The 19,761-nt window shown below is 39.3% G+C and overlaps 1 protein-coding gene and 1 pseudogene across 2 annotated transcripts in view; one reads left to right on the top strand and one right to left on the bottom strand.

Annotated features, from left to right (window-relative positions):
- FANCC (FA complementation group C) overlaps positions 1–19,761 on the bottom strand; it is a 368,220-nt gene that overhangs the window by 145,464 nt on the left and 202,995 nt on the right. The window lies entirely within an intron of this gene.
- On the top strand, positions 6,612–17,232 carry LOC101662507 (annotated as a pseudogene).

The following is a 19,761-nucleotide window of genomic DNA, read 5'->3' as shown; positions in this document are numbered from 1 at the left end:
GATTACAAGGATCTATATGTGACCTCCTCCCTGGGGGACGGACTACAGAAAAGTGGGTGAAGGGAGATGTCAGACAGGGTAAGATATGACAAAATAATAATTTATAAATTATCAAGGGCTCATGAGGAAGGGGGGTGCGGGGAGGGAGGGGAAAAATGAGGACCTAATGCCAGGGGCTTAAGTGGAGAGGAACTGTTTTGAGAATGATGAGGGCAATGAATGTACAAATGTGCTTTACACTATAAAAATAGAGCTATTGGCATATATATATTGCAATACACTGAGGTAGTGGATGGACTTCAGACCTCTGCTCATACTCTCCCTCAATACAAGAATACTTTGCTCTAACAAACTGGCATTCTGTGATGCTCACCCTCCCGGCACAATCGCTGAAGACAAAATGGGTGCGTAAGCAAATGTGGTAAAGAAAACAGATAGTGCCCGGCTATTAAAAGATATAGTGTCTGGGGTCTTAGAGGCTTGAAGTTAAGCAAGCGGCCATCCAGCAGAGAAGCAACAGCCCATATGGAAGATACACACAAGTCAGTGCTATTATTAGTTATCATATGGACTGGGTAACAGACATCAGAAGACCTATAAAAACAAATACACAAAAACATATTGTTGAGAACATGTGGGGTGGGAGCAGAGGCCCAAAGTCCATCTGTAGACAATGGAACATCCTCCCACAGAGGGGTCACAGGGAAGGGATGAGTCAACCAAGATGCAGTAAAACACCGATGAAACACATATTATTCCTCTGGTTCCTTGAGGCTTCCTCACCCCCCACTATCACGACTCCAGGGCTGCTTCTCACTTCGGATTGACTGGAGCATGCACATTGGCATAGATAAGAGATCACAAAAAATGGAATCCAAGAACAGAAACGGGAATAGTGATACCAGAAGGTTAGGGGGAAGGCATGAAAGAAGGGGGGGGAGTGATCCAGGGGGAAGAGCAATAGAAATTAAAGGTAAGGGAGGCAGTGGTCAATGTGAGATATGAAAATAATAATTTATAATCTATCATAATAATTTATAATAATAATAATATATCAAGGTGGGGAGGAGTGAAGTTGATCGCAAGGGCTCAATAGAAAGTAATTGTCTAGAAAAGAATGATGGCAACATATGTAAAAATATGTCTGGTACAATTGATGTATGGAGTGTAATAAGAGTTATAAGAGCCCCCAATAAAATGTTTGCTAGTTAGTTTTTTCCTCAGGATTTGAAGAGATCATTCCACTATGTCAGGTTTCCATTAATTCTGTGAGAAGTCAGCAGTCAGTCTAATTACCAAGGTGAATAAGACACTGGTCTTGAGTGTAAAAACTTAAAGGTTTAAAAACTTCAGTATTAAAGATATAATATTTTAATATTTACAAAGGACGAAACTGCAAAAATACACAATTAACAAAATATCAGAGGTTTAAATAAACACAGGCTAAAAAGCCCTAGTGGTTTGATGGACTATGTTTTGGGGTGCTAACTGGAAAGTCAGCAGTTCAAAAACACCACTGTGGGAGGAAGATGAGGTTTACTATTACTGTAAAAGTTAGTCTTGGAAACCAACAGGGGCAGTTCTACCCTGTCCTATAGAGTTGCTATGAATCAGAATCAAGTGATAGCAGTAAGATTTACAGCCTTGAAAAGGCACAGGGGCAGTTCTACTCTGTTCTACAGGGTTTCTTTGAGTCAGAATCAACTCATTGGCAGTGGGTATTGTTTTAGGATTACGGTAATAAGAGTGAGTTGTACAAGGGCAGAGTCAGATCCTTTTAAAAATGAAGCTTTTATTGTGAATGAAGTGCAAGTTTAGAAAGCAGTTCTTCAGTTTTATATTCAATAAGTCATTTATATTTTATTTCAATTCATCTATTACAATCCCCTTAATCACCACCATTTATCTCACTTCTTCTGTGCAGGAAGAAATTTCTCTTTGGGTAAATGCTGTCCTTTTTACCTTAAATGGTTGATAGTTCTAACATGGGGTGAATTCAGTTCTAGATATATAGTGACTAAGGGCTATTGTTTTTAGGGTTGAACCAGTCTCAAACTGAACAGTAAGGCTAGTCTCTTGTATACTTTTGCGATTTGCTCCACATTTTTCTCTAATATAACCAAGAACTTCTAATGTAATCTTTGTCAGAGTTGGTAGTGATAACCAAATACTATTAATTTTTCTGATCTCAGGTTATAGAGGCTGATGTCTATAAAGGCCATTAGTCCCACTGGATGAACTGTTTCCATGTGTCTCCATTTTCATGATTCACCTTTTTCCAGGACAAGAAAAGATGAACAGCTGCACCTTAGATGGTGTGGTAGTTACATACTCTGTTGTCATTTTGAGACTTAAGAGTGAAGGGGTGGAATTTAGCCTATCGATCAGGTCGCAGGTTGGAACACCTCAAGAGGTAAATAGCTCACTGGAGGCCAACACTCGGACAGTCCCTGCAAGACATTCCTGTTGACAAGACACATGGAACTACACTACAGCCCTGTAGCTGAAGGAGCCACAATGGAGACCCCTGCCAGTGCTGAGACGCTTCCACTGCCACTGGATCCACAAGATTCTCCACCCACTGGCCTGTGATCTTCCTGCGTTCGGTGTCATTGCATGCGTTGTGTGAATCTGAAGAGGAATTTATAGATTGGTATCGGGCATATGAACTAATATTGGACTTATGAACTTGATCTGGACTGGGCTGGGATGTTTTCTCAATATTCAATTGTTCTTGTATATGAGCTCTTTTTTATACATGAGTCTCCCTGAATTTGTTTCTCTAGTCTACCAAGACTAAGGACTAACATAGATGGCTGTTTATGAACTTTTATGGTCCGAGTCAGTACTCCACAAAGTAGGATGCAGAACACTGTTTTTGTGAACTAACACTTAAATAGTCTTTGATTGATTCCAACTCATAGTGACCCTAGTTTCTGATGTAAATCTGTCTGGGAGCAGTCAGCCTCATCTTTCTCCTAAGGAATGGCTGGGAGGTTTGAATCACTGACCTGGCAGTAGATAACCCAATGCTTACTCACAAATACCATTAGGGCTCCTATGTGAACTATGTTATGCCAATTGACCTTTGACTCCCCCAAGACAAATGGTTCTGAACTCCCAGGCCCAGCAAGTTCAAGGTGTTTGGTTATGTCTAAGATTGTTTTGTAATTTTATACTCAGTTATATTTGCAGCAGAGATACTACAGATACAAATATCCTCTGTCAAACCTATATATATATATTCATGGGTTTACTCCTAATTTCTCTCTCAGCCGTTTATCCTGGTATTTATCTAAGCATCAACTAGGAGATCACCACACAATTTATTGCAGAATTGTGCATATAACAGTATTTTTCTCTGTTGCCTTTAATTTTGGCAACCTCCCAGTATTTTCCCATCTCCATCATTTCATATGCTGTTTTTAAAATTTTTGCTATCTTGTTCATCATGAGAATTTTGGTTCGATTTTATTTTTAAAATATCATTTATCTTGGTAACAATGCTAGATCATAGTCCTTAAGTTTTATATTTCATTGATTATCACATCATAGTCTTGGCCTTGTTAATTTAGAAAATTTGACGTTTTTTTCTTGTTGGCGTTTAAGTTCTTGTCTTTTATTTTCGTTGCTACTATGAAGTCCCTAAGGGCTCTGAGGGCACTGTCAGATAAGTTTTGAACTGCTAACTGCAAGGTCAAACCCACCAGCAACTACATGGGAGAAAGATGAGGCTATCTGTTCCTATGAATACTTATAGCCTCGGAAACCCTATCTATAACGTAGGTCCCCCAAATTATTTGGCCCCCTATAAAAAAACATTCCTCAGTGTCCTCCAGGCAATTAAAAATGTGTATACCAGAGTCCATAATCTAAAATAAAGTGTAGGTATCTGCTTTTGTAGGTGCCCTAAATCATCCCAGCACCCACCAGGGAATACTATTGCCCACTTTGGGAAACATATGAGTCAGAACAGCCTTGATGGCAGTGGGTTTGGATTTTGGTATGGTATGTAAAACATAAAAACAAAACAAAAACAAAAACATGATGTTTTTTATCATGTCCTACTTATTAATTTTTACCTAACTCTAGATCCTGAAGATTTGTTTTCACCTTGTAGAGTTATGTTTACAATAAAGTTCATGATGTAGCTTGAGCTTTTTTTTAAACCAAAAGTTTATTGGCATATAATCATAAACTATAAACGTCAATAGTTCAATCATATCAACAACAGTTGTACAATCATCTTTTAGAACATTTTCCTTGTTCTTGTACTTATCATTTTTAACTTCCCATTTCCCTACAACCTCTTCTGTTGTACCCCCAAGGAACCATTAATCCAGTTACTGTCACTATAGATTTACCAATCCTGGATTTTATATATAGAAAAGCATCTAAACAAAAAACATAAAATAAAATGCACAACATTTACAGAGTAAAGCAAAAAGCTTCAATTAATAAGAAAGCAGAAAATATTAAAAACTAGAACAAGTTTAAAATGGGTCAAAGGGAGATCAACTGATAAGGCATTAAATTTTAGCCTAACTGCATTGGCAACAATTCACTTTCCAATGCACTCTGCATGATAGCAAGGCTATTCTTATCCCTCATCTATGGTCAAAGGTATTCACTAGAGGCTTGATCTACATGCATTTCCTTCAATTTTTTAAAAAAACTCAAACATAGGTCAAAAGGAAGATCAAATGATAAGATTAATTATACATTAACTATATCTGTCATAATACTTTATAATGCTCTCTGTCTGATAACAAGGATATTCACATTCCCTCGATTATGGTCAGAAATGATTCACTAAAGGTTTAATCCATGTGTGGACCCTGCAAATGGATTCTGAGTTTCCACTGTCATCCATAGCTTTTTCCAAACTGGGTGCTCATAATTAAGCTGTAATACCATTCCCTCCTTCAGATTTGGATTTCATTATTTACAATCCTTGGATCCCAGAGGCTAGTGTGTTTCTTCCATGTGGACTTAGTTGATGCCTCACTTAAATGGCTGCTTGTTTGAAGATGTCTTTAAGACCCCAAACAATATTCCCTCTGATAGTCTGGCACCATCTAGTTTCTTCATCACACTTTGCTATAGGACCCATATCTTCAATGATTTCTTCATGAGAATGAGCATAAGCAGGGCCAGGTCATAAGAACTAATTGCTTTTAGATGGAAGCTTAAATTAAGTGAAAGCCCCCAAATCCTTTCATGTGTCTCTGCTTTGCCTTAGAGTTATCATTGTCAATTTATGTTAGGACATTATCAATTACATCCCTGGGGAATAAGGTAATTCTAGTAATAGAGTCATTAATTTAGCCAATGATAGAGAATTTAAAACACTGTTGAGAAAAGGAAATTACATGTGTATAGGCCAACTGTGAACTAAAATCTGTGAATTATTGACTTGTATAGATTAAACTCTAAAGTGACTGGACACTACACAAACCATGGAGGTTGGTGGTAAGGAAAAACTTTCAGCAGTATTCATTGACAATGGCAGAACCGTGATTAGGGGCTTAGGTGGAGAGGAAATGTTTTGAGGATGAGGGTAATGAATGTACAGAGGCGCTTTACACAATTGATGTATGTATGAATTGTGATGAGTTGTATGAGCCCCTAATAAAATGATTACACAATTGATGTATGGATGGATTGTGATAAGAGTTGTATGAGCCCCTAATAAAATGCTTAAATAAATAAATAAATAAATAAATAAACCAAGGAAGACATTAAAATAGTTAAGTACATTGGAGTACACACTACTCATTGTGTGCTCCCAAGACAAAAGATCTAAACCAAGTCCAATGTCGACTAGTTCTATGTTCTCAGGATAGCAGTCACCTGTTTTTTCTCATACTAGGGAATTTCAGTCTTAAGTCTAAGGTGCTTCTGAGGTAAAGCCAAGTTCATTTAAGGTGTGAGGTTTATTTAGTTCATATTTTTTGCCTACAGATGTTCAATTATTCCAGAACTGTTTATTAAAAAGTCTGTTCTTTATTTTTATCCTCTTTCAAAAATCATTTGAGTATACTTGTGTAGATCTATTTTTAAATTCTCTATTCTGTTTTTCTATGTACACCAAGACCACAATGTCTCTGCAGTATGTTTTAATATCAGATACACTGATTCTTTCTACTTTATTCTTTGTCAAAATTGTTTCAGGATGTATTATAGGGCCTGCACTTTTTCATGTAAATTTTAAAATAAGATGACTATACCTTAAAAATTTTGCTAGCATTTTTCATTATGTAGAATTCAATTAAACCTATACAAAAGTAAGTGTTAAAGAATTGCTATTAGAGTTCCAGTGTATAAATGCACAGGTTTATTCCAAATAAGCCATGTTAAAATATGTCTCTGTAAACAGTAAGTACAGAAAAGTTCTCTCAGCTATACAACTGGCTTAGTCTTATTAGATCAAAATATATATCAGAAGAGACTCTGAAATTTGCTCCAGAATTACAGAAGTTAGAGCAAAAGAAAGAAATGATGAAGCAAAAGTTGAACATAACATACCGAAGAGTAGCTAGACAAGATAGAGTAAAATATTGTAGCAAAATGTTCAAAGACTTGGAGCTACAAAAGCAAAAAGGAAGCACATGCTCAGCATTTGTAAGCTGAAAGAAGTGAAGAACAACATTCAAACTTTGAGATGCATTATGGAAGGATTGTATGGGGAAAAATATAGACCAATACAAGGTACATCAAAGGAGGATGGAATGAATACACAGTCAATGAACCAAAAAGAATTGGTCAATGCTCAACCGTTTCAAGAGATGGCATGTATCAAGAACTGATGGTATTGAAGGAAGAGGTCCAAGCTGCACTGAAGGCATTGGTGAAAAACAAGATATCAAGAACTTGTGGAATAGCAATTGAATAGCTGATGCGGTACTGGAAGTATTCAGTCATCTATGCCAAGGAATTTGGAAGGCAGCTGACAACTGACTGAAAGAGATCCATATTTGTACATTCCAAAGAAAGGTGGTCCAACAGAATGTGGAAACTATTGAACAATATCATTCATATCACAAGCAAGTAAAATTTTGCTAAAAATAATCTTAAAACTGTTGCAAGGGAACTACCAGAAATTCAAGCCAGAGTCATGAGAACATGGAACAAGGGATATAATTTCTGATATCAGATGGCTCTTGGCTGAAAGCAGAAAATAACAGCATAATGTTTGTATTTTAATTACTATGAAAAGAATTCATCTGTGTGTTTCATAACAAATTATGGATAACATTTGGAAGCACAGGATTTCAGAACAGTTCATTATGATCAAGTCTGACCCTGTACATAGACAAAGATGCAGCCATTCAAAGTGAACAAGAAGATACTGAGTGGCTTAAACTCAGGAAAGCTGTGCATCAGGGTTGTATCCTTTCACAATGTTTAATTGATGTTTGCTATGAAAATCATCCAAGAAACTGGATTATAAGAAGAATGAGGCATCAGGATAGAAGGAAGGCTCATTAACAACTTTGTGATATGAAGATGAGACAGCCTTGCTTATTGGAAGCAAACAGGATTTGACGTACTTGCTATAAAGATCGAAGACTGCAGCCTACAGTGTGGATCACATCTGAAGGAAAAGAAAGCAAATCTTCACAAGAGGACCAATAAACAATTTCATGATAAACAGAGAAAAGATCGAAATTGCCAAGGATTTCACTTTACTTGAATCCACAAACATCGATGGAAGCAGCAGTCAGGAAATAAAATGAGGTATTGCTCTCGGCAAATCTGCTGTGAAAGGCTTCTGGGAAGTGTCATGGAGCAAAGATGTCACTTCAAGAACTGTAACTGCACCAGACCTAAATCACAGTATCTTCTATTGCTTCAAATGCAGGAGAAAGCTGGACAATGAACAAGAAAGACCAGAGAAGAAGTGATACATTTGAATTATGGTGTAGGTGAAGGATACTGAAAACATCTTCAAAAACAGACAAATTTATCTTAGAGGATGCATAGCCAGAATGAACCTTAAAAGCAAGGATGGTAAAACTATGTCTCATGTAGTTAGGCATATTATCGGGTGAATACAGCACCTGGAGAAGTACATCATGCCTGAAAAAATAGAGTCAGTGAAAAAGAAAGAGATTTCATATAATGGATTGACATAGTAGCTGTAACAAGGGGTTCAAGCATAACAATTGTAAGGATGGTGAAGGATTGGGCGGTATTTCATTATGTTGTATATAGGGTCACTATACATCAGAACTAACTGGACATCACCTAACAACGTAGTCTCATTAGGAGCAGCTTCCTGACAATGTACTGCTCAAAATGCTTGGCATAGACTTGCCTTCACCACACTGCGCTACTGGCTTCCACTACACTTCACCACCTCCTCTTCCTACTGCTTCTTTGGCCTTTGGACCTAGTGGCCGCATGAGTGTGAAAGACCTTCAATGTATGAACTCATCCACAAAAGTGAGTCTGACTGAGCTCTCTGTACTCTTGTGTGTGCTGCTTGGCTGTTATAATTCTTTTTCACTATATAAACTTATCTACTCATATATACTCGTTAGTGTCCTGGTTTTGCTTCTCTAGAGAACCCAGTCTCATACACCATCAATTTCTGGAGTCCTATTTTTCATCAATGCTTTCAGTGCAGCTTGAACCTCTTCCTTCAATACCAGCAGTTTTTTATATACGCCACCTTTTGAAATGGTTGAACACTGACCAGTTCTTATTGGTACAATAACTCTATATTCCCTCTTACTTTGATGTGCCCTGTTATTCCATATAATCTTTCAAAAATGTAACTCAAAGTTTGAATGTTTTCCTTCAAAAATTTTTTTCAGTTTACTAATGCTGAGCATGTGCTTCCTTTTTGCTTTTGTGACTCCAGGAACATTTTGTTATATTATTTTACTCTATCTTGTCTACCTGGCTTTTGAAATTTTTTTGTCCAGCTCATCATTTCTTCTATTTATGAAAGTAGACAGCCTCACCTCTCTCCCAGTCACTGGCAGAACAGCCAACCTTGCAGTTAGTAGCCCAATGCACTAACAAAGCTCTTAATAAAATACAAACGCAAGATCCCTTTCCCTGCGTCATTATCTAATGAGAAGCCAAAGGGGTAGCTTCACTTTCACTGCAGAGGAACTGAGTATGTATTAGGGTCAGTGATAGGAGTACCCAACCTGCTCCCTTTACTTACAGATGGGGACCATAAGCAAATTCATAATTTTGTCCTCACAGTTGTGTTTTATTTATTTGTGTGTGTGTGTGTGTGTGTGTGTGTGTGTCCTCCCATTTGTAACATGGAGACAATTATACTTGCTCTGGAGTATCATGAGGTTGCTATGAGAATGAAATGAGATTGTAGGAGGGGCTTCAAAGGAGTCATAGAAAAGTTCCATTATATTTTAATCATAACTTTTCCATGAAGTTATAAAAACCCCTTTCACATATGGCTTTATTTTAAATCTATAAAACAACATCAAAATGTATATTATTAGTATAATGGTATGGTGTACTGAATTACTTGATATGGCTCTTCTAGCCATAATCTTTGTAACTCTCACCAAATGACAGGGTAAGTCTATGCAAATAGGGAGTGTAGAAATCTAACACAAGAACTGGCCAGTTTTGTCATCTTACTTATACATTGAGAGGGCTGAAATAGATGAGTTGAAACAAAAGAGGTATATATTGTTGAATGTAAAACGCATAATCTGCTATAATACTTCATTAAAATAAAAATTAAAAGTATAAATAAATGGATACATACATACATAAAGTGAGCCCTCTCAGAAACAGGAGAGGGATAAGACCTCACCATCATCAACAAAGAAGAGGCAGGAGTGGAGTGCATCCTTTGGATGCTGAGATCCCTGCATGCTGAATCTCCAGTTGGATTCCCAGCCTATAGTAAAGCTGAGTGCCTTGAGGCAGAAGGCTCACTTGCCAAGTGGGCTGCCTTAGATACTTAATCAGGAGAAGGTAGGTTTGCTAACTCAGAGTTAGAACTCTGGGCTTTCAATCTGAGGCTTCCAGGTGATGTGAAGTGCCTATGGGGCATTCAGCAGCAGCACAAAAAGGACTCTCTAACATTGTCTGAGCAGGGACTGCTCAAGGACTGCTTGGCTAAGAGGTAAAAAAGCAGACATGGCTGTGAAACACTCCAGTAAGAGCTGTATCCCCGAGCACTCCTGATCCTGAATTGTAACTTCTTAGTTGCATAACTCATAATTGTGAGTAATATCTATGAGTTCTATGTGGCCATTGCAATGAATTACCAGCCCCAGCAGAACAGAGATCTGTGGGAGTGTTAATTGATGCCAGCATTGGTAAAGAAGGAAAACGTGTGGGAGCATGTGTAACCTCAGCCACAGAGAAATTGCTTTGGGATGATAATGAGCTTGTGAAGTATGAAAAGGTCAGAGGAATGTAGCCCCATGTTATCTTTGCTATGTGTCATTGAGTTGGTTCCTACTCATAGTAACCGTATGTACAACAGAATGAAATACTGCCCAGTCGGTGCCATCCCCCCAATTGTTCTTATGTGTTTTACCTTTAGAGATCCCTGGGTAGCACAAATGGTTTGTGTTTGACTACTAATCAACAGGTTGGTGGTTTCAATCTCCTAACAATGCAGTTGAAGAAAGGCCTGGTGATCTGTTTCTGGAAAGACCCTAGCCAAGAAAAACCTATGAAGTAGTTCTACGGCACAGGGAGTCACCATGAATCAGAATCAGCTTGATGGCAAAGTTTAGGGGTTTGGGGTTGTTGTTGCTGTTTTATATTTTAACTTTAGATATTTATCTGAACTAAGAATAAACTTATGTTAATCAGGAATATACTTTGGTAATCTTTTTAAAAATTTATTTAATCATTTTATTGGGGCTCATATAACTCTTTGTCACAATCCATACATACATCCAGTGTCAAGCACATTTGTACATTTGTTGCCATCATCATTCTCAAAACATTTGCTTTCTACTTGACCCCTTGGCATCAGCTCCTCATTTTTCCCCTCCCTCCCTGCTTCCCCCTCCCTCATGAACCCTTGGCAATTTATAAATTATTATTATTTTGTCATATCTTACACTGTCCATCATCTCCCTTCACCCACTTTTCTGTTGTCCATCCCACAGGGAGGAGGTTATATGTAGATCCTTGTAATTGGTTCCCCCTTTCTACCCTACCTTCCCTCCACCCTCTCTCACCACTGGTCCTGAAGGGATCATCTGTCCTGGATTCCCTGTGTTATATGTACTAGTGTACATCCTCTGGTCTAGCCATATTTGTAAGGTAGAATTGGGATCATGAGAGTGGGGGAGGGGGGGAGGAAGCGTTTAGGACTAAAGGAAAGTTGTAAGTTTCATCGTTGTTATACTGCACCCTGACTGGCTCTTGTCTAGTTGCCTACAGATGTATATTGCCTACAGATGGTCTTGGGTCCCCAATCTGCACTCTCCCTCATTCACAATGATTTGATTTTTGTTCTTTGATGCCTGATAACTGATCCCTTTGGCACCTCATGATCACACAGGCTGGTGTGCTTCTTCTATGTGGGCTTTGTTGCTTCTGAGATAGATGGCCGCTTGTTTACCTTCAAGTCTTTAAGACCCGAGACGCTGTATCTTTTCATAGCTGGGCTCCATCAGCTTTCTTCACCACATTTGCACCCGCTTTGTCTTTGGTAATCATGTCAGGAAGGTGAGCATCATGGAATGTCAATTTAATAGAACAAACTATTCTTGCATTGAGGGAGCACTTGAGTGGAGGCCCAATGTCCATCTGCTACCTTAATACTAAACCTATACATATATGCAAATAGATCTATTTCCTCATCATATAGAAATATATTTACATATGTACATACCTATATTAAGACCTCTATAAATGCCCTATAAAGAACTAGGAGTTCTTTCCTCTATTTCCTTTCACTTTCCTCTTGTCCCACTATCATGCTCAGCCTTCATTTGGGTTTCAGTAATTCCTCTTGGTTACATTACCCTCGATCACACCCTACCAAGCATCCTACACCCTTCCTTACCACCAATTTGGATCACTTGTTGTTCCCTTGTCCCTGAGTTTGTTAACACCACTTCCTTTCCCTCCATCTCCCCCTCTCTTCTCCCATGTCCCCCCGGAACTGTTGGTCCCGTTGTTTTCTCACTCTGGTGATCTTTTTGAGTCAGACACTCAAAAGGGGCCCTCTACATCAAGTGAATTAGGATTGTGAACTGTATTTAGACTGAGAGAGTGCTAAATTAAGATTGTGCTGAACTGTAACACATCTCCCAACAAGAAATCAAGTCCCTACAATAAACTTCGTTTTATAAATGCATCTGCCACTATGCAATAGAAAAATGCAATTATGTAAAGAGACCATTTTCAATAGATTTTAGCATTTTTCAATAATTTGATTTTTTTAACATCAAGTTGATAAAAACTCTACTTTAAAAAAGAAAAGATTTGACATAGAATGAAGAAGGGGGTGTAAAGCCTACACACAGTATACTCATGGTCCCTTGCATTGCTCTTCTCTCATCAATTCCAGCTCAGTTAACCTCTGTGAAACTGGTTCAGGGAAAATAACAGTTGTGCTGCTGCTATGGCTCAGACCACACCACTATTTAATGGACATGGTCCAAGGCTGGAAGTTCCATTTGAAAGTCCTAACAAAACCTTTAGAAATGTTAAGAAGAAAAAAAAAGGCAAAGAATTGAAGGCCTGGCAAGCCTTGCATCCTATACTTATCCACGCTCATGAAAAGTAATCACATGTCAAGGTCAGTGCTCTCCTTTCCTCTACATTTTCTTCAAAGCAATCCATTCACAAGATGCCCCCTTTATTTCAGAAAGAAAAGGGAAGAACAGAAAAGAAGGTAGCGTCTGCAGAAACTGGATGGACATAAAAAAGTAATGGCTACCATTACAGAGCAAGAACTACCATTGTTTTTTTAAGAAATCCACACTGAAATTTGTTGGTTTAGCACCTAGTGATTTAAATTTGTTCCTTTATATGTAAGAAACAAACAGGACACTCTAATGCAAGCCAAGCCACAGAAGGCCACCTACTTAGATAGTTGCAGATCCATTTTTAAGTGATAGGTAATAGCAGGTTTTAAAAAGGTTCCCAAGTTTAAAAAGATTTCCAGAAACCAAGTCTTTTAATATCCTCCAAACCTCAGATTAGTATTGTTGCATTACTTTTTATAATGAAATACACACCTATATTTTGCTTACTTAAAAAAGCATTTGCAGCTGGGCCCATATAAAACAAAAGGCAGATGGTTCTTGACAAGTATAATCTTGAAAGAAAACTGGGCAGCAGGGTGGTAGTGGTGGTGGTGTATTGGGCACAACCCAACAAACAACATAAGACAATTTTCACGCAAATCATCTCCAATATCACATATGTAAAATGCGTTATTAAGTTCAGAGAAGGAGGAAAACTTACTCCCTATCCATGTGGTAGGGCACACAAGGGAAGACCCTAAGGATACTGCTGCCTATGAAGAGAACTGGCGCATTGAAGCCATACTGCAGGCAAGAAAGCTGGGCAGAGGGAGAAAGGTTCCGTCTCCCGGTATAGGTCATAAGTGAGAAAACAGTTACACACATCAACCTTGGAAGAAGTTACCAGGGAAAGCTCTCCAGGTTCTGCAGATACTTAAAAAGTAAGCAATCACTTGCCCTAAAGATTTAAAATACAATTATAGTTATAGTCAAATGAACTAGACCAGAGCTTGTTGATGTATCATAGAGTTGATTTTGACTCCTAGTAGCTTCCATGACAAGGTAGAACTGTACCAGAACATTTCCTAAGCTGTGATATTTATGGGAGAACACTGCCAGCTCTTTTGTCATATGGAGGTGTGGTGGGTTCAAAAAGCCAGCCTTTTTAGCTAGCAGCCAACATATTTTACTCACTGTGCCACTAGAGGCCCTTGATTCAGGCTTCTGGTTGTTGTTAGGGGCTATCCAGTCGGTTCCAACTCATAGTGACCCTATGTACAACAGAATGAAACACCACTTGTTCCTGTGCCATCCTTACAATTGTTGTTATGTTTGAGCTCATCGATGCAGCCACTGTGTCAATCCATCCTGTGGAAAGTCTCCCTATTTTTCACTGCCCTGCTATTTTACCAAGCACGTGACTCCATTTCTAATACGTCTTCCTCTTTTTCACTGCCCTGCTATTTTACCAAGCATGTGACTCCATTTCTAATAAGTCTTCCTCTTTTTCACTGCCCTGCTATTTTACCAAGCATGTGACTCCATTTCCATGTCTCCATGGAACAGTTAAAAAATAAAACCAGTTACCCTTAAGTTGATTCCAATGCATGGTGACCTCATGTGTGTCAAGCAGAACACCATGCTCTCCAAGATTTTCAATGGCTGACATTTTGGAAGATCACCAACCAAACCTTTCTTCTGAGTTACTTCTGAGTGAACTTGAACCAGGGACCTATCATTTAGTAGTTGAGCATACTGTTTGCAACATCCAAGTACTCTCCCCTCAAAAAAGAATTAATGTAGTTAGAACCATCATTTTGGTTTCCAAGATTGCCAAGGAATCATATATATATATATCTATGTTTGTTGAAAGTCACACAGAAATGCAGACTGGTCAGATTATGTCATACTATAAAGACATATCACTTAAATGAGTAAAATCAATCCTAATCATGAAACCTCCAACTCCTTCTTAAATTTACAATAGGGCACTGATAGCTTTGTTTGATAGTTCCCTTGTTTATAAGACAACTCCCTGAAAAATATAGAGGAGATTACAACCTCATGTCTCTGGGGCTAATTTTAATCTAGATTTTATAGACTCACTGATTAAAACTTAAGAGAGGTTAACAGTTGAATTCCTGACGGAGGCCCTGCACGTGAAGCTGATTGATCCAGTATAGTTCTTAAATAGATCCAGTATAGTTCTTAAATCATCTGGTCTCAAAGCCCTGAAGAGATCTTGTTTATACGGGTTTCATTGCCACATTGGTAATTAAATCTGAAGACATTTTACAATACTACCTGTTAATTCACTTACAGATAATATAAAAAGCCCATTTCATGTTAGCAACATCATAATTTATGAAAAATAACTATACTTTCCAATACCATTTTTAGTAGAATGGAACTGTTTCATATCTTTGTAAGTCTCAGTGTATGACTTATTCTCATATCTCATATTGCATTCAATCTGTTGCAACTGTTTTAGTCCAATTTATGAAGAAAATACAGTATCACAAAATGCATTATTGGAAAAGGGAGAACCTTGAAGATCCTGTGTACAAGGTCTTGGAGACCAGAGTCCTTGGGCCATACTCTCCAAGGTGCTAATCTGTATCACAAGACATACACTTACTCTGTGGATTGAGTGATGCAGCTATTGGATGGAACATATCATCAGCATAGCAACACTATCTTCAATTATAAAAGACTTCTCACAAATTAAAATAAACTACTATAAAGTTGAATTGGAAGCAGGTAAAGAAAATCAAAACAACATATCATATTGGGCAAAAGTGTTAAAAAAAAGCAAAGATGTCACTTTGAAGACTTAAGGTATCCCTGAACCAGTCATGTATTCTTAATTGCTTCATATGCACATGGAAATTGGACAATGAATAAGGAAGGCCTAAGAGAAATGGATGCCTCTGAATTATGGAGTTAATGCGGAGTATTGAGATAACAATGGACCACCAGACAAACAAATATCTGTCTTGGAAGAAGTACAACGAGAATGTCTCTTAGGTGCAAAGATGGTACGACTTCCTCTCACATACTTAGGACATGTTACAGGAGAAACTAGTTCCTATAAAAGGGCATAAGATCAGCAAAGAAGAGGAATACTTTCACATATAGCAACAATTGTGAATTGGTAGAAAACTGAGCAAAGGTTCCATTCTGTTGCTATGAATGGAAACTAACTTGATGACACCAAATAGCATGCTAATGAATTATATGTCCAACCAAAGGTCAGGAAAATAAATTACTTTTAAGACTAGTAGCCTCGGTCTGCTAGGGACGAGGAGGCGTGGGAAGCCACAGGAGCAGTGGCTCTGTGCCCTACAGGGACTCGAGTCAGGCAGGGGCTGCTCGGTGCACTGCATGGCCTGGTGTGGAGCAGGTGGTTGTCCGGGGGCCGGGAGCCAGGCCGGGCAGCGGGCAGGGAGGAGACCTCCACCCCGCTCACTGCACATCTTCAGCGCAGCGCCCCGTCCCTCAGCAGCAACCGCATCCTGGCCAGCAAGGCGGCAAGGAAGATCTTCCAGGAGATGGAGAGCCCCAAAGGTCCAGTCTCCAGTGTGGACGATGAGCAGTTGCTGAAAGAGAACCCCCACCACTTTATCATCTTTCCTACCGAGTACCATGACATTTGGCAGATGTATAAGAAAGCTGAGGCTTCCTTTTGGACGGCCGAGGAGGTGGATCTGTCTAACGATATTCAGCACTGGGAAGCCTGAGGAGAGATATTTCATATCACACGTTCTTTCTTTGCAGCCAGTGATAGCATAGTGAATGAGAACCTGGTGGAGCGATTTAGCCTATAAATTTCTGTTTCTGTGGCTTCCAAATTACTATGGAAAACATCCATTCTGAAATGTATAATCTCCTCATTGACACTTATATTAAAGATTCCAAGGAAAGGGAATATCTCTTCAATGCCACTTAAACAATGCCTTGTGTGAAGGTGAAGGCAGATTGGGCCTTGCGTTGGATTGGAAACAAAGAAGTTACCTATGGAGTGCGAGTTGTAGCCTTTGCGACAGTGGAAGGAATCTTCTCTGGTTCATTTGCATCCATTTTCTGGCTCAAGAAACGAGGACTAATGCCTGGCCTCTCATTTTCCAATGAACTTATTAGCAGAGATGAGGGTTTGCAATGTGATTTTGCCTGCCTCGTGTTCAAACACCTGCTGTACAACCCTTCGGAGCAGAGAGTACAAGAAATCATGAATGCTGTCAGGAGAGAACAGGAATTCCTGACGGAGGCCCTGCACGTGAAGCTGATTGGAATGAATTGCACTTTAATGACATAGTACATTGAATTCGTGGCAGACAGGCTAACACTGGAATTGGGTTTCAACAAGATGTTCAAAGTAGAAAACCCATTTGACTTTATGGAGAACATTTCCCTGGAAGGGAAGACGAACTTCTTTGAGAAGAGAGTAGGCGAGTACTAGAAGATGGGAGTGATGTCAAGCCAAACAGAGAATTCCTTTACCTTAGATGCCGACTTCTAAATGAACTTTGAAGATGTGCTGTGGTCTCACTGCTTTCCCCCCCTTCCCATCCAAAAAGGTCAGACTCCGAAAGGTTGATGCTCCAAGTGTATCAACCAGCGAAACAGGAATTGACGCCACCCCACCCAAGTGGGGCATCTTAGGAGCTGTGTAGCTACCTCAAAAACAGGCCTGCTTCTTAACAATGCCAAGTGGTGTCACCTAAAATGACAGGATGTTAAGACAAAGGCTCCTGGTGTCTTGTAAGTTCGTGTTTGGGTTTTGCCAGCGGGTGACTGCAGCCCACTTTCCAGGCACTAGCACCATCAACAGCAAGCTTGGCTCTAGAGGAGGAAGCCCACCCCTCGAGCCAGTTTTCATTTGATCAAGCAGAATTCAGCAAGTCAGTCTGAGGATGTCAGATGCTGTGTTAGACAGGGTTCTCTAGAGAGAGAAAACCAAATTGCTGATAATTCAATATGTTTATTTATAAAGATAATTAGATATATAACAAGAAATGAACTGTTAAATCATATACAGATAATTATATAATACAAGAAAGAAACAGTTAAATTATAAAGCACTACAAATGGCTCAATTCAACTCACTGCCTTGAGAGAGTTGTGAGAGACTAGCAGTCCTTCCAGTCCTGTCTGCTGCCAAATCTTCCTCTATTTATAGAGAGAGCTAGGCTATGTCAGCACAGCAGCCAATCAGAAGGCAGGTCACCAACTGCCAGCCAGGTCACCAACTGCCAGTCCCCAGCTCCAGCGATCTCTTAAAGGGACCTCAACTTACAGCGACACAGTCCACAGGCTAGGCGTCCCACAGGTAGTGTAGCCTTTAAATTGAGGCACAGGACAAGCAAGGCAGCCACACACTGGTCCGATGATCAAAGAGCGAGAGACAAGAAAGGTGAGACTCACCAAGGCATTTATCTCTCTGCCCTTCAGTTAATCCCACTTGTGTTTATCGGCCAGGCTGGCACAATAAACTATCTCAGATGCCAATACTGCAAAGCAGATTTTTGAAGTTTACTTGGTTGACTCATTAGTTTGGGTATAAAACTGGCACTTTACCTGCAGATATACAGCTTACAAACAGTCAAAGTTGAAGCTTGGGTTAGCCTAGGTTAGTTAAGTTCTGCATCAAAGACATACAAGGCATCCTATTTACCCACTTAATGGGAGTCAGTTTGAAATTCACTAGGTGGCTAAAAGGGGTTAGTCATGCATGAACAAGGCATGATATTTTTAAACCTGGCTTCCATGGATTCAAGTATCTTGCTAACAATTTTATAGTCACTCCTTGTTTTAGCCACCCGGTGCCTCATAGGGGCTAGGTGCTGTTTTTATTCTGTGGCCCAACCACACATGACAAGTTGCAATTTAGTGCCCTATGAAGGGAGATCCAAGAAGACTTTAATTTGTTCGAAAATAATCCTCGACTTTAACTCCTTAGGATTTGAGGTGTGTGCTTGGTCTGATAGAGTTGAAGAGCAACACCTACCATTGTATTTATCCAATTGTATCCCCCTTCTCCCCCCAAACTTCTATGTTAGGATCTAAGGCAATATTGTAAACTGCTTTTCAAATCGATCTTTAACAAAAATAACCCATCGACAATCCTTTAGATCTCTTAGGCTAGTACTAAGAGACTCCCCTAGGAGTTGAGTTTTTGATTGTATGTAAATAGTTACTATTGTTGTTGGTCTCACTTAGTTCAAAAAGATGACAGGCCTTTTTGAAACTTGGGGATTTCTTTTATCTGTGAGTCCTGTTAGATTGATCTCCAATTCACATTTTAAAACATAAGATTAAGTATTAGGGAATTTCTGGGAAGATGGCGACCGAGTGATACATACCAGAGGGACTCCGCAGAAACCAGCCCAGGCGAGTTGCTTAGAGGGAAATTCAACACAGCTGGAACGCAGGAGGAGAATCATAAATATAAGTAGGCACAGGCCCATGGGGTTTTGAGGGGCTGGGGGCTTTTGACTTGCCTCAGTAGAAGCTGGCTGGGGCTTAACCTTGGCCCTGCCACCGTTTCTGCCGGAGCCGGGACCATTTGGAGCCCATTGGGGGGCTTGGTATCAACACAGCTGTAGTTTACCCACGCCATAAGGCTGGATATCAACAAAAGGAAGATGAAGAAAACAAGAGCAAACAATTGTAGGATGAATAACTCTACTGCAAAAGGAGTGTGTACTGGCCCAGATCAGAAATGAAATTAGGAAATTTCTAGAAGCCAACGAGAATGAGCAACAATGTACCCAAACTGATGAGTCACAGCAAAAGCAGTTATCAGAGGACGTTTCATAGCAATACATGCACACCTGAGAAATGAAGAGAGACGCATGATCGATATGCTGGCTCAAATTTTACAACAACTAGAGTATAGTCAGCAGGACAATCCTACTAATAGCAAAAGAAAAGAAATTATAAAAAATCAGGGCTTGTATTCAGGAGAGGGAAATTAAGGAAACTATGGAAAAAATTAATGCTGCCAAAAGTTGGTTCTTTGAAAGGATAAACAGAATCAACAGACCAC

The sequence above is a fragment of the Echinops telfairi genome, unplaced genomic scaffold (genome assembly GCF_000313985.2).
Source record: "Echinops telfairi isolate 266 unplaced genomic scaffold, ASM31398v2 ScPeMD7_27;HRSCAF=92, whole genome shotgun sequence".
Classification (NCBI taxonomy): Eukaryota; Metazoa; Chordata; class Mammalia; order Afrosoricida; family Tenrecidae; genus Echinops; species Echinops telfairi.
The sequence above is the reverse complement of the archived record's forward strand: the minus strand, read 5'-3'. Positions and strand labels throughout refer to the sequence as shown.